Below are 10,182 nucleotides of genomic sequence, written 5' to 3' on the forward strand. Positions count from 1 at the left end.
TCCTTGACTCTTTAGGTTTAGAAAGTGCCTTAACACAGTCAAATCTGCTTCATAATTGGAAGAGTTGAGCTGCAGGAAGAGCCTAATCGAATAAGATTTTAGATGAGCTTCCTATTCCCCTGCAGAGAGTAGTTGGGAAGCCTTGGGAATTGGGACGCAGAAGGCAGGGTGTTCCACCAAGGGGGAGGCTACTGAGTTCCTGATGCTGCAGCTTTTTCTGTGAAGGCTGGAGATAGGCTGGGGAGGAGGTGAATGCACAGCAGGAGAGGGGGGCAGCTGCCAAGGCCCAGCTGCAAACAGCAGCAGCTTTAGCAGTGGGCTGGGGAGGGAACATCATTACCAGCAGCTCTGAGCTTGCTATGTCCTCTTCTCCCCACTCAGCAGTCGCTCTGAGACAGAAAGCAGCAGAACACGCGTCCCTGAAAGGGATTTGTGTGATTGCTCATTTAGTGTTTTTCCATTCTGTCCAATGAACTAAAAATAAAAGCCTATAGAAATCACTCCCTTCAGGTTATGGCTCTAGGACCAGGGCTCTGAGGAACATACTCTCTTCCTCATCCTACCTAGTTTCGGTCCCAATTTAAATACCTCCTTCAATTCGTCTGGAATGTCTTTTGGAGAAAGAAGGGAGGAGAAGATGTACAAAGTTATACTAATCATTGGGCTTCTAAAATTTGGAGATTTAATCAAACCAATTGGTACTTTGAGCTTGCCAATGGAACTGGACATCATATACGATTAGCTGCAACCTTTTAATGTAAAAACATGCTCAAGCAAAATAACACGTAGGAGTTACAAATTCTAAGTCTACAAATTTAAATATGCAAAAACGTAAGTTAAGCCACATGTAGTAGTACACACTTTGCTTGCTATGTGGGAAGTACCTTTAGTGTTAGCTACTAGGGAGGCTGAGGAAGGAGGATTACTTGAGGGCAGCAATCTGAGGCCATCCTGGGTCATATGGGGAGAATCCGTCTTAAAATGCATACACACATACTTAGATACCGGTGTGTGCTTACAGGAGGTTTAATCTGTTTTTAATAATTCAGATCGATTATGTAATGTGCCTTTTGTTGTTGATCTCATGGTTTCACTCAGGGCCTTGCATTTTCACTGGACTTACTTGCTCATGGCTGGTGTACTTCCAGTTGAATCACTTCTCAGATTCAGCATTTTGCTGCTTAATTGGAGATAGAGTCTTGTGTATATTTCTGCCAGGGCTGGTTTCAAATCATGATCCTCCAGATCTCAGTCTCCTGAGTACTTAGGATTATAGATGTAAGCCATTAGTGCCTGGGTAGTTATATGTCTATTGATGAGAAATTTTAATATTGGGCAAGCCAATACTAAAATTGGGCAAGCCAATTTTGAGGTCTTCTCCTCCCAGATTTCTCCTTATGAATTCTTCTAATTTCCCAATTATGTAGCAAGAAGATCTCTTGGTTGTGTTAGTATCTGGTCTTTGCGTCTTTTTTTCCCCTCTGGAATCCACTGGAAGCATGTATGCCGCAAGGTTTGAGAGAGAGTTCTACTCAAGTCATTCTCCCCATTCCTCCAAAAAATGAACAAGCCATTTCAAAGCCACAAATTCCCTGTGGGCTTCTTCCTCATGTCTCCTGTGTATGTAGAAAACGTTCATCCATCTCCGCAGTGCGCTTCAAGGATGGAGAAAGTGGGTTAGACAGCTACAGGAGGCTCTTCCTCTTTAGAGAGCACTGTTCCTGCTCAGCCTCATATGGACAATCATGCCTTGGCAGTTTTGTGGCCCCTGTCTGGTCCATAAGGTAGAGGCTCTTTCTGGTCTTAGATTCCTAAATGTCTCTGGAATTTCTAATATCTCATTCCCTAAAACTTGTCATAGGTGAGGGAGTTGGGAATTTAAAAGAGAACTCTCCATATCTAGGCTCTTCCCTTCCCCTTTTTGGTATTTTTCCCTCACCACAGCTGATTAAAACGTTACCTACTCTGAGTCAGGGTGATCTCATCCTGCCTGGTTTTCCCAAGCCTGTGTTTCTATGGGATAAACTTTAGCCTCAGAGTCTTGCAAAAGTTTCACTTTTCATACTCAAAAGCCAAGGTTTTACAACATGAAAGAATTCTTCTCAGTTGTCTCTGGCAATCATTTCAAGGTTCTATTTTGAAACTCAAAAGCAATTCTGCCCTTTAGTGTTTCACCTGTAACAATCTTCCTTTAAGGTAACTGAGTAGTTCTACTGAATGGGAAGGAAAGTGTAAAAGGTCGTTAGGACTGTGGGGGACCTAGAGTTAATATCGCAAATGGTTTTCCTGCTGTTCTTGTACTGAGTTCTTTTTAAGGTTACATGATAGATACCGTGACAATCACTCTTCTGTATCTAGTGAGCATTATCACTATTGTAAGAAGGGATTTCATAGGATTTTAAGTCCCTATGATAAACTATAGATATTGATTATTTAGATGAGATTTATATTGCCTTAGACTCTTTAGCTTGTTCTCAAAGATATGAGAAACAGCCAAAACATGGTTCAAATCCAAGATTTGGTTGGGTTACCTTCCCACCAACCAGGAGAGCTTCACTAGACCAGCATCTGGAACTTGACACCTGGATGACTATTATGCCACTGGTTTTAGTTTTCCTTCAGTCTAATCAGTGTATTCTCTCTAAGTCCTTTTACATAAAAAACTATTAGGAAGAATTAGATAAGTCCCTTTTGTATTTACATTTATCCTCCTAGTAGGAAGTAAAAAGAAGGAAAGTGATTAAGGGGTGAATGAAACACATTACTGGAAACTAGTATGTAGAATGAGAAAAGAATAGGACCCAGGGTACATTGCTCATGCCAGTAATACTTTAAAGGAAGGGAGATAAAGAGAGGTCTATGAGTGGACATCAGAAAATTCTGAGAAAGCCAGAACAGTTCTGTCACAAAAATCAAAATATGGATATCAAGAAAAAGGCCAACAGAGTCAAATGGCTTATACAAGTCAAACAAGAGGACTGCAGATATGAGCAATTTCATTCTTTGGGCGATGATCAGTAGAATGATAATGTAGGAAATAATGTTGTTCAGTAGTGTGGGCACTAAAGGATGAGTATAAATCAGTATTCTCCAAAGGATGTTCTTTTGTTTCATCCTCAAGAGTATTTGTGGTCATTCACAAAAATGATGAGGAAGTAAAGTTTAAACACTGATGGTTCTTTCTGATTTTGCATCTTTGCAGCGGATACTTAAATTCTGGACCCTTTCATAAGTTCTTCTGATGTGAGGACCTCCCTGTATCTTTGATCTGAGTGATAGTGTCTTCGGCTGTTTACTTTCAGTTCTTTCTCAGATAATGGCTCCAAATTCCTAAGATTCTCTCCACATTTATTTAGTGGGGGTCACCTTGTTTTCTAAAGTTGATAGTGAATTCTTGGGTAAGATTTTGAATTAATTTCATAAGTAAGGATGTCATATATGAATAACATATAGCTTTCCTTTGTAGACAATGGCTCTCATTGGAGTACACTATTCTTGATTCATGGTCACTGGAAATTCTACCCACCCTTTAGCATCTAGTCAGGGTTAAGGCTGCTATCAAATGGACCAACTTGTCAGGACTATAGTTTCAGTGGTCAACTAGAAGCTTGAAGGGAAATCCAAAAATATTCTTAAAATCCATTTGGATACATAATAGGTTATCTATCTATCTATCTATCTATCTGTATCTATATCTATAGATATATATATATATATATGTGTGTGTGTGTGTGTATGTGTCTATATCTAGATATATAGAGAGAGACAGAGAGACAGACATAGAAAGATTAATCAAGTTACTAACTAGGATATGGCAGGAAATATGTGTGTGGGTGTGTATTTCTGTAGCATTATTAAATTAACTGAGGCATCTGTGGTGCCAACATTTTGGGATGTGTTTTCTTTGAATTCACAATTGGCTTGATAATTTATCTCAACTATCTGTGAAAAATCTTGCTTCTCAGGGTTACATTTCTAGAGTCAGCATAGAATTTAGCTATTTGCTGTCATATTTGTGGCTGAACAAAATAGTTTTGTGGCACTTTCTTCACTTGTGATGTGTGTGTGTGTGTGTGTGTGTGTGTTAATCTGGTTTGAACTTAGGGCCTTGTGCTTGCTCAGCTGGTATTCTACCCCTACAGCTTGCTGCCAGCTCACTTGTGAATTTTGGATTATATCCAGTATTAATTGTGACCTCCATTTTCTTCCAGTTATTGTGCACTAACATCCTTACTTCTCCAAATCACCCTCGTATGAAGCTTTACCTCAAATTAGAAGAGGGAAATTCAAATCTTATGCAAAGTGTGTATGATTAGTTTTTATAACATTTTTTTATTACAAATCCTTACCAAAAATGTGTCTTTAATTGGCACAAAGCATTTGAAAAATGTGTTTTATCACTATACACAAATCCCTCCCTTAGTTTTCTCTTAAAAACTCTAACATCTGGGGCTGGGAAGGTGGCTCAGTGGTAGAGTACTTGCCTTGCATGCATGAGGTCCTGGGTTCGATTCCTCAGCACCACAGAAGCAGAAAAAGTCAGAAGTGGCACTGTGGCTCAAGTGTAACCTTGAGCTGAAGAGCAGAGGGACAGCGTCCAGGCCCAGAATTCAGGCCTCACGACGGGCAAAAAAAAAACAAAACAAAAAACAAACAAAAAAAACTCTAACATCTTCCCTCACTTGTACATCTAATTTATATTTGTGTATTCACCTTCCTGTACTTTAATGTTTCTTTTGAGCTTGTAGAAGGTTGGCTGGGTTCAGGAGTTTAAATGTAGTGGGAGAGTATCACTTGCCTGCACCTGAAGTTTGTAGAGAGCCAGCTGCAAGTTCTCTGCTTGGTCCCTCCTCTGCCACCCTAGCAACATGTGCACCCCACTATCAAAGCACTTCTCAACCCTGAAACTCAGAGATTTGCTGACATGCAGACCCAGCCCTCACCCTGACTACACATTTCATGAAGAAGATGAATGTATTTTAATCATCTTTATATTTCTTGAGTCAGTCACATGCTGACACATAGTAGGTATTATTGCATACTTACCAAAACTTGAATTTTACCTTGGTAGCCCAGTGCTGAAGACTGGATTGGAAATACTCCAGGTAGACAAAGACATCCTTGGATTTCTTGCAGAGAAAGAATGTTGTCCATTGGAATGTGATGGGGGCATTGTGTTTAAAAAGGGGGTAAGGTGAGAATTTAAGCACAAAGAGTAACATTCTTTGGACTTCTTCATGAATTACAGTGAGAAGGACATGAACTTTCTCCCTATTCTGAACTCCCTTTGTACTTACTGCCTGTACCACACTCATTTTAGCACTTAATTAGCATGTTGCCTTAATTTAAAGTCGCCCAGGATCATAGAGGGGTCTAATCTGCATAGTTACCTCAGGAATTCTGAGATGCCACAGCAGGTTACATAGGGCTCTGTTTTTGTGAAGTCTCCCAAGTCACTCAGAAGACGCTATGATGGCAACAAGGACAAGGAAGATGACATCTGCCTTTAGGGTTCCAAGGAGTCAGAAAGTGTACTTTATTGTAGAAAACATCAGAGCGCAGAGCCAGACCTCAGATTCAACTGTGAAGAGCAGATGGACAAAGTTTCTGATGCATCATTCTAGGATTTCACCAGCTTTCTCTGCCAAGAGAGCAAGGAAGTTGCAAGCATTTCTCAAGTGGCCCAGGGAGAAAGTGCTGTGACATTTGAGGTGAGAGGGAGAGGCATCTTCAGCAGAAATGGATGGAGCAAATTCCCAGTAGTGGAGATCAGGGCCTGTGACGAAGCCTGGAATCTGCCTCTGCACTTTCATTACTTCACTTACGCTGTTTCTACACACAGTGGGAAGCAGACAGATCACCAGTGTTAAATGATAGTGCGTTTGGGACCAGCCGGTTTTTGTATGTGTTCATGCCATTTCTGGGGTTTGTACTCAGGGCCTAGGCACTATCCCTTCGTATTTTTGCTTAAGACTGGTGCTCTCCCATTTGAGCCACAACTCAACTTCTAGCTTTTTTTTTTTGGTGGTTAATCAAATGTAAGAATCTCATGGACTTTCCTGCCTGGGTGGGCTGGCTTTGAACTGTGATTCCCCAGATCTCAACCTCCTTTGTAGCTAGATTACAGGCCTGAGCCTCTGGTAGCTGGCTTAAGCAAGGAATTCTTGAGTTGGACTAGAGTCAACTCTATTAGTCTGAAATGGACTGAGAAATTAAGGTGGCAGCTCTTATTTAACCAATTCCTTTAATAAGTCTATAAACCATAAAACACCAAGCGAGGAAATATTCTAGTGCAATTATTATGGCCCAAATCTGCAGCCACTATGTTTTTTTTTCTGTTGTGTTGTTGTGATGATAATCATCATTTTCTCCCTCAGGCTTTCTCTAAACAACTAACTCCACCATCTGAATTTTTAAAAATCCCCATACAACTGACATATATTAAACAGTCATATCTTTTAACCAACACATATAATTAAACATACAAAGCATTCTCTAGTACCCATTTGGCAAGACAGTTGCTGTGATGCAAATTATGGCCCAACACATCCTTATTGGGCTTGCGTTGCCTTGTGCTTGTTTTTTCTCCTTTCCTGTTGTTTCCCACAGCCAGGGTAGGGAGCAGGGCACATACAATTTTCTCCTGTTGATGAGCAGATGATCTGCTGCTTTTGATTATCTGCGCCATTGCTTTCCAACATTAACATGGATAATCAAACACTGGTTTTATATGTGCTCACTGTGAATCCTCCATTTAGTTCACAAGGGGCAAAGGCACTATCTGATACTGCTGAGTGCCTAGAATGGTGCTGAACTGAGCAAACCGGGGCCCCTCTACACACTAATTGGATACCAGACTGAGCACCAGATGGCAGCTCTTTGATTTGGTTCCTTTCAAGTCTATTTAACCATAATTCTCATCCATTGGGATTTAGAACCCATTTTAAACTTAGGATCTTCTGATCTTGGTGTTAAAGAAAGTACTGAAACAGCTCTTAATGACAATCAACATTAATATTAAAACTCTCTCAGAGTAGATGGAGACAGATGAGCATTGGGAAAACACAAATGTGTAGGTCAATTTCTCTTCTCACCTGTGACGGTGCTGTGTGCTGTCCTTTTAGTTGAGGGTCATTCCTTCATTCTTTTACTTCTTTTCCTCTCTGAACTTTTAAAAATGTAAATATCCCTATACAGGTAACATGGAAGGCCAGTACTAGGTATTAGTAAGTTCAAAGACCAAGTTACACTGAGATTTTAAGATTAGACCTGAGGTAGAGATTAAATGGTTTTTGGAAGATCCACAGCCAAATGACCCATTTGGCATGAGACAAGGGCTACTTGATGTGGACATTCCTTATGGATGTATATGCTGTGGGTGTCATAAGAATGGTCAGTGGGGTGTGTGTGTGTGTGTGTGTGTGTGTGTGTGTGTGTGTGTGTGTGTGTGTGTGTACACATGTGCTCTTGGGAAGTGGTGAGCTTCACCTTCAGAAATAAAAAAAAGGAACAGAAATCAAATGTGGTTTTCAGTTACTATCTTAAAAGAAAGCTGTAACTATAGCCCAGAGACCAATGCTGTAGAAACTTTGAAGGATTTCTTTGGGTTTGTAACTTCACTGTATTTATTGTCACTGCTAGTTTTTGGCTTTTTTTTCCTTCTTCTTCTGTAGTTATTAACAGTAAGCCTTTAAAATGAAAAAGGGCCTTACGATTTTCTTGGGGAAAGAAGAAAGAGCTGAGCAGAATGACTCCCACACCACTGTCAAGAGTTCTGGGACAAAACCCACAAAGGTGATCAATACAATGAAAAAACAGGGGAAAAAGTGTGTAGGAGGCAGGTGCCAGCCTAAAAATAGACTCAGGGCCTGAGCAATAGGAGGGCCCATTTGTTAGCTGAAGTACATGAACTAGAGATCATGAACTGAACAGTAGAACGATGCCATTTGGGTAAGGGGTTGCAAAGGCCCAGGTGAGCCTGGTGGGAAGTCCAGGCTGGGAGATAGAACAAACTGTAAGGAAGGCAAATTAGCCACAAACAAGGAATAGCTGTCATGAGGCTCCAAACCTGGCCTGGAACCCAGCTCAACGGAGTCATCTGTGATCCAAGGGCCTGGAGACTGGAACAGGAATTCTTGGTTCCAATTCCAAGGTTCCAATTCCAAGTATGTGCTTTCCTTCAGGAAGTGAGTTTAGATCATGTTTCAGCCAGGGACCTCTTGCTCTTCCTATTGCGAAGAAAGTTTAGGGGAGACACAGTTGATATTTCTAGTGGCATTTCTACTTGTCCTGTCAAGTGAGAATCTTTTGTCTATTCATCTAGCACCACCTTCCCTCACTCCTCACATTCTTGGAGTTTAATCTATAACACTTTAATGGAGTGGAACTCCTTTGTTCCTGAGGTCACCCCTGCTACTGTATCACCAAGTGGATGCAACCACATTCCTGGCGCTGATTCAAAGTTGAGAAGAATAAACCTGGAGTGTTTTGGGTGTTGGGTACAAGGAAGCTTGGTTTGGAGGAAGGAAGAAAGTATCCCTTTTCTATGGGTTCAAATAAATCCCTACTGAGCTACAAACACACAGCCTGATGTTAAGTAGTGAGATAGAAAGCCTGGTGTTTTAATCTCTCTGCTTCATCTCTGTAGGATTCCTTCCTTCCACAGTTCCTCTGGAGAGAAAACTTCCACAAAACTGAAATATCAAATCAGACTTATAGGTAGCTGATTGAATATGCATTTAGTGCATGAAACCAGTGTACAGAATGAGATCTTTGTCTCAAGTTAATCACTAGATACTTTTCATTTGTCTTTTGGTTCGCATGTTTTGTTTGTTTGGCAACTTTGACAAGTATAATCGTATTTTTACCTTGGTTGGGTAGGCATTTCAGATTTCCAAACTGAAACAAATCGCTAACCAATAATGACTTTTGGATATGCATCCTTTGTGAAATTTGCAGCAGACCTTGGATTTTCTTTTCGAAATGTAATATACTAGCTGAAGCTGTTAAAACAAAGATGAGTTCAGTGAATGTCATCCTACTTCAAAATTTGGATGATGCCAAGTTCTTCTTCCTAGTAGTTACTAGGATGAATTCTTTCTGGTAGTGTGTTAGCAGCTTGCAAATGCCTGGCTTAGTGAGACAGGGTGGGGCTTTGTATGGACCCCAGGAAGGATGCGGAAGCTCCGTGGCTTCCTTCCTTTGGATTAAAATGTTAGCTTTGTAAAAGCTGCTAAAACCATACACACACTGATGAAATGAAAGGGCCGAGTTATTAACTAAATCCTGCCTGGTTCGTAGCAGGCTCTGTGTAGGAGAGAGTGGGAGGGTCCTGTGGAAAGGTGGAGAGACAGGCCAATTTAGTAGAGATGGAGTCACAGCACATTTGATGAAGATACTCTCAGAAGTGATCGCTGCTCTTGCTTTTCAGCTCTCAGGAAAAATAACCTGGAGCATCGAGAGAAATGAATTTTCCCTCAAGTCCCTAAGTGAAGAATCCTCAAAATAAAGGCTTTTTCTTTTTCTTAGAAGGGAGGGAGGGAGAAAGGGAAGAAGAGAGGGAACGAAGGAGAGAGAATGAAAGAGAGAGAAAGAGAAGGAGAGAGAGGAAAGAGGTTTTTGCTTTCTTCCTCATGGCATTTTGCTTTCTTCTTTATGGAATTTTGAATAATGAGACCCAGAGGTTGATTGGAAGAAAGGAGAGGAAGGGGGTAGGGTACAGGCAGTGAACACAAGAAGGAACTCAGGGCAATATCTGGAGTGATCTCGTTCTAATTTTCTACACCACTGACAATATAGCACAGGACATCAATCACAGTCAAAACTATCTCTGTGCACCTTTCCCTGCCTCTCTTCTTACCTCTTCTCTCAGCCTCCACCTTCTCTTAAATTATTTTTCAAAAAAAAAAGGTATATTGTGTGCAACTAGAAACAAAAAATTATTTTGACCTTCCCTTTCGATGTGATGGAATTAATTTTTTGTTTTGCTGTTTCCTTTAAACTGGTCTTATATTGTATCTCACCTGGGCATTGCTACTTCTTTCTCTTGTTGACACACAGAATCCCTGTAGGTTCACTTAGAAAGTATTTATTGAACAAGGACTATGCTGTTAACACCAAAGTCAGCTTGTAAATCCTGCAGACTGAGGTCTGAGTAGCCCTCTGCTGGACATGTAGCATCTT

Source organism: Dipodomys spectabilis, unplaced genomic scaffold (genome assembly GCF_019054845.1).
Source record: "Dipodomys spectabilis isolate Male_0828 unplaced genomic scaffold, ASM1905484v1 ptg000019l, whole genome shotgun sequence".
NCBI lineage: Eukaryota > Metazoa > Chordata > Mammalia > Rodentia > Heteromyidae > Dipodomys > Dipodomys spectabilis.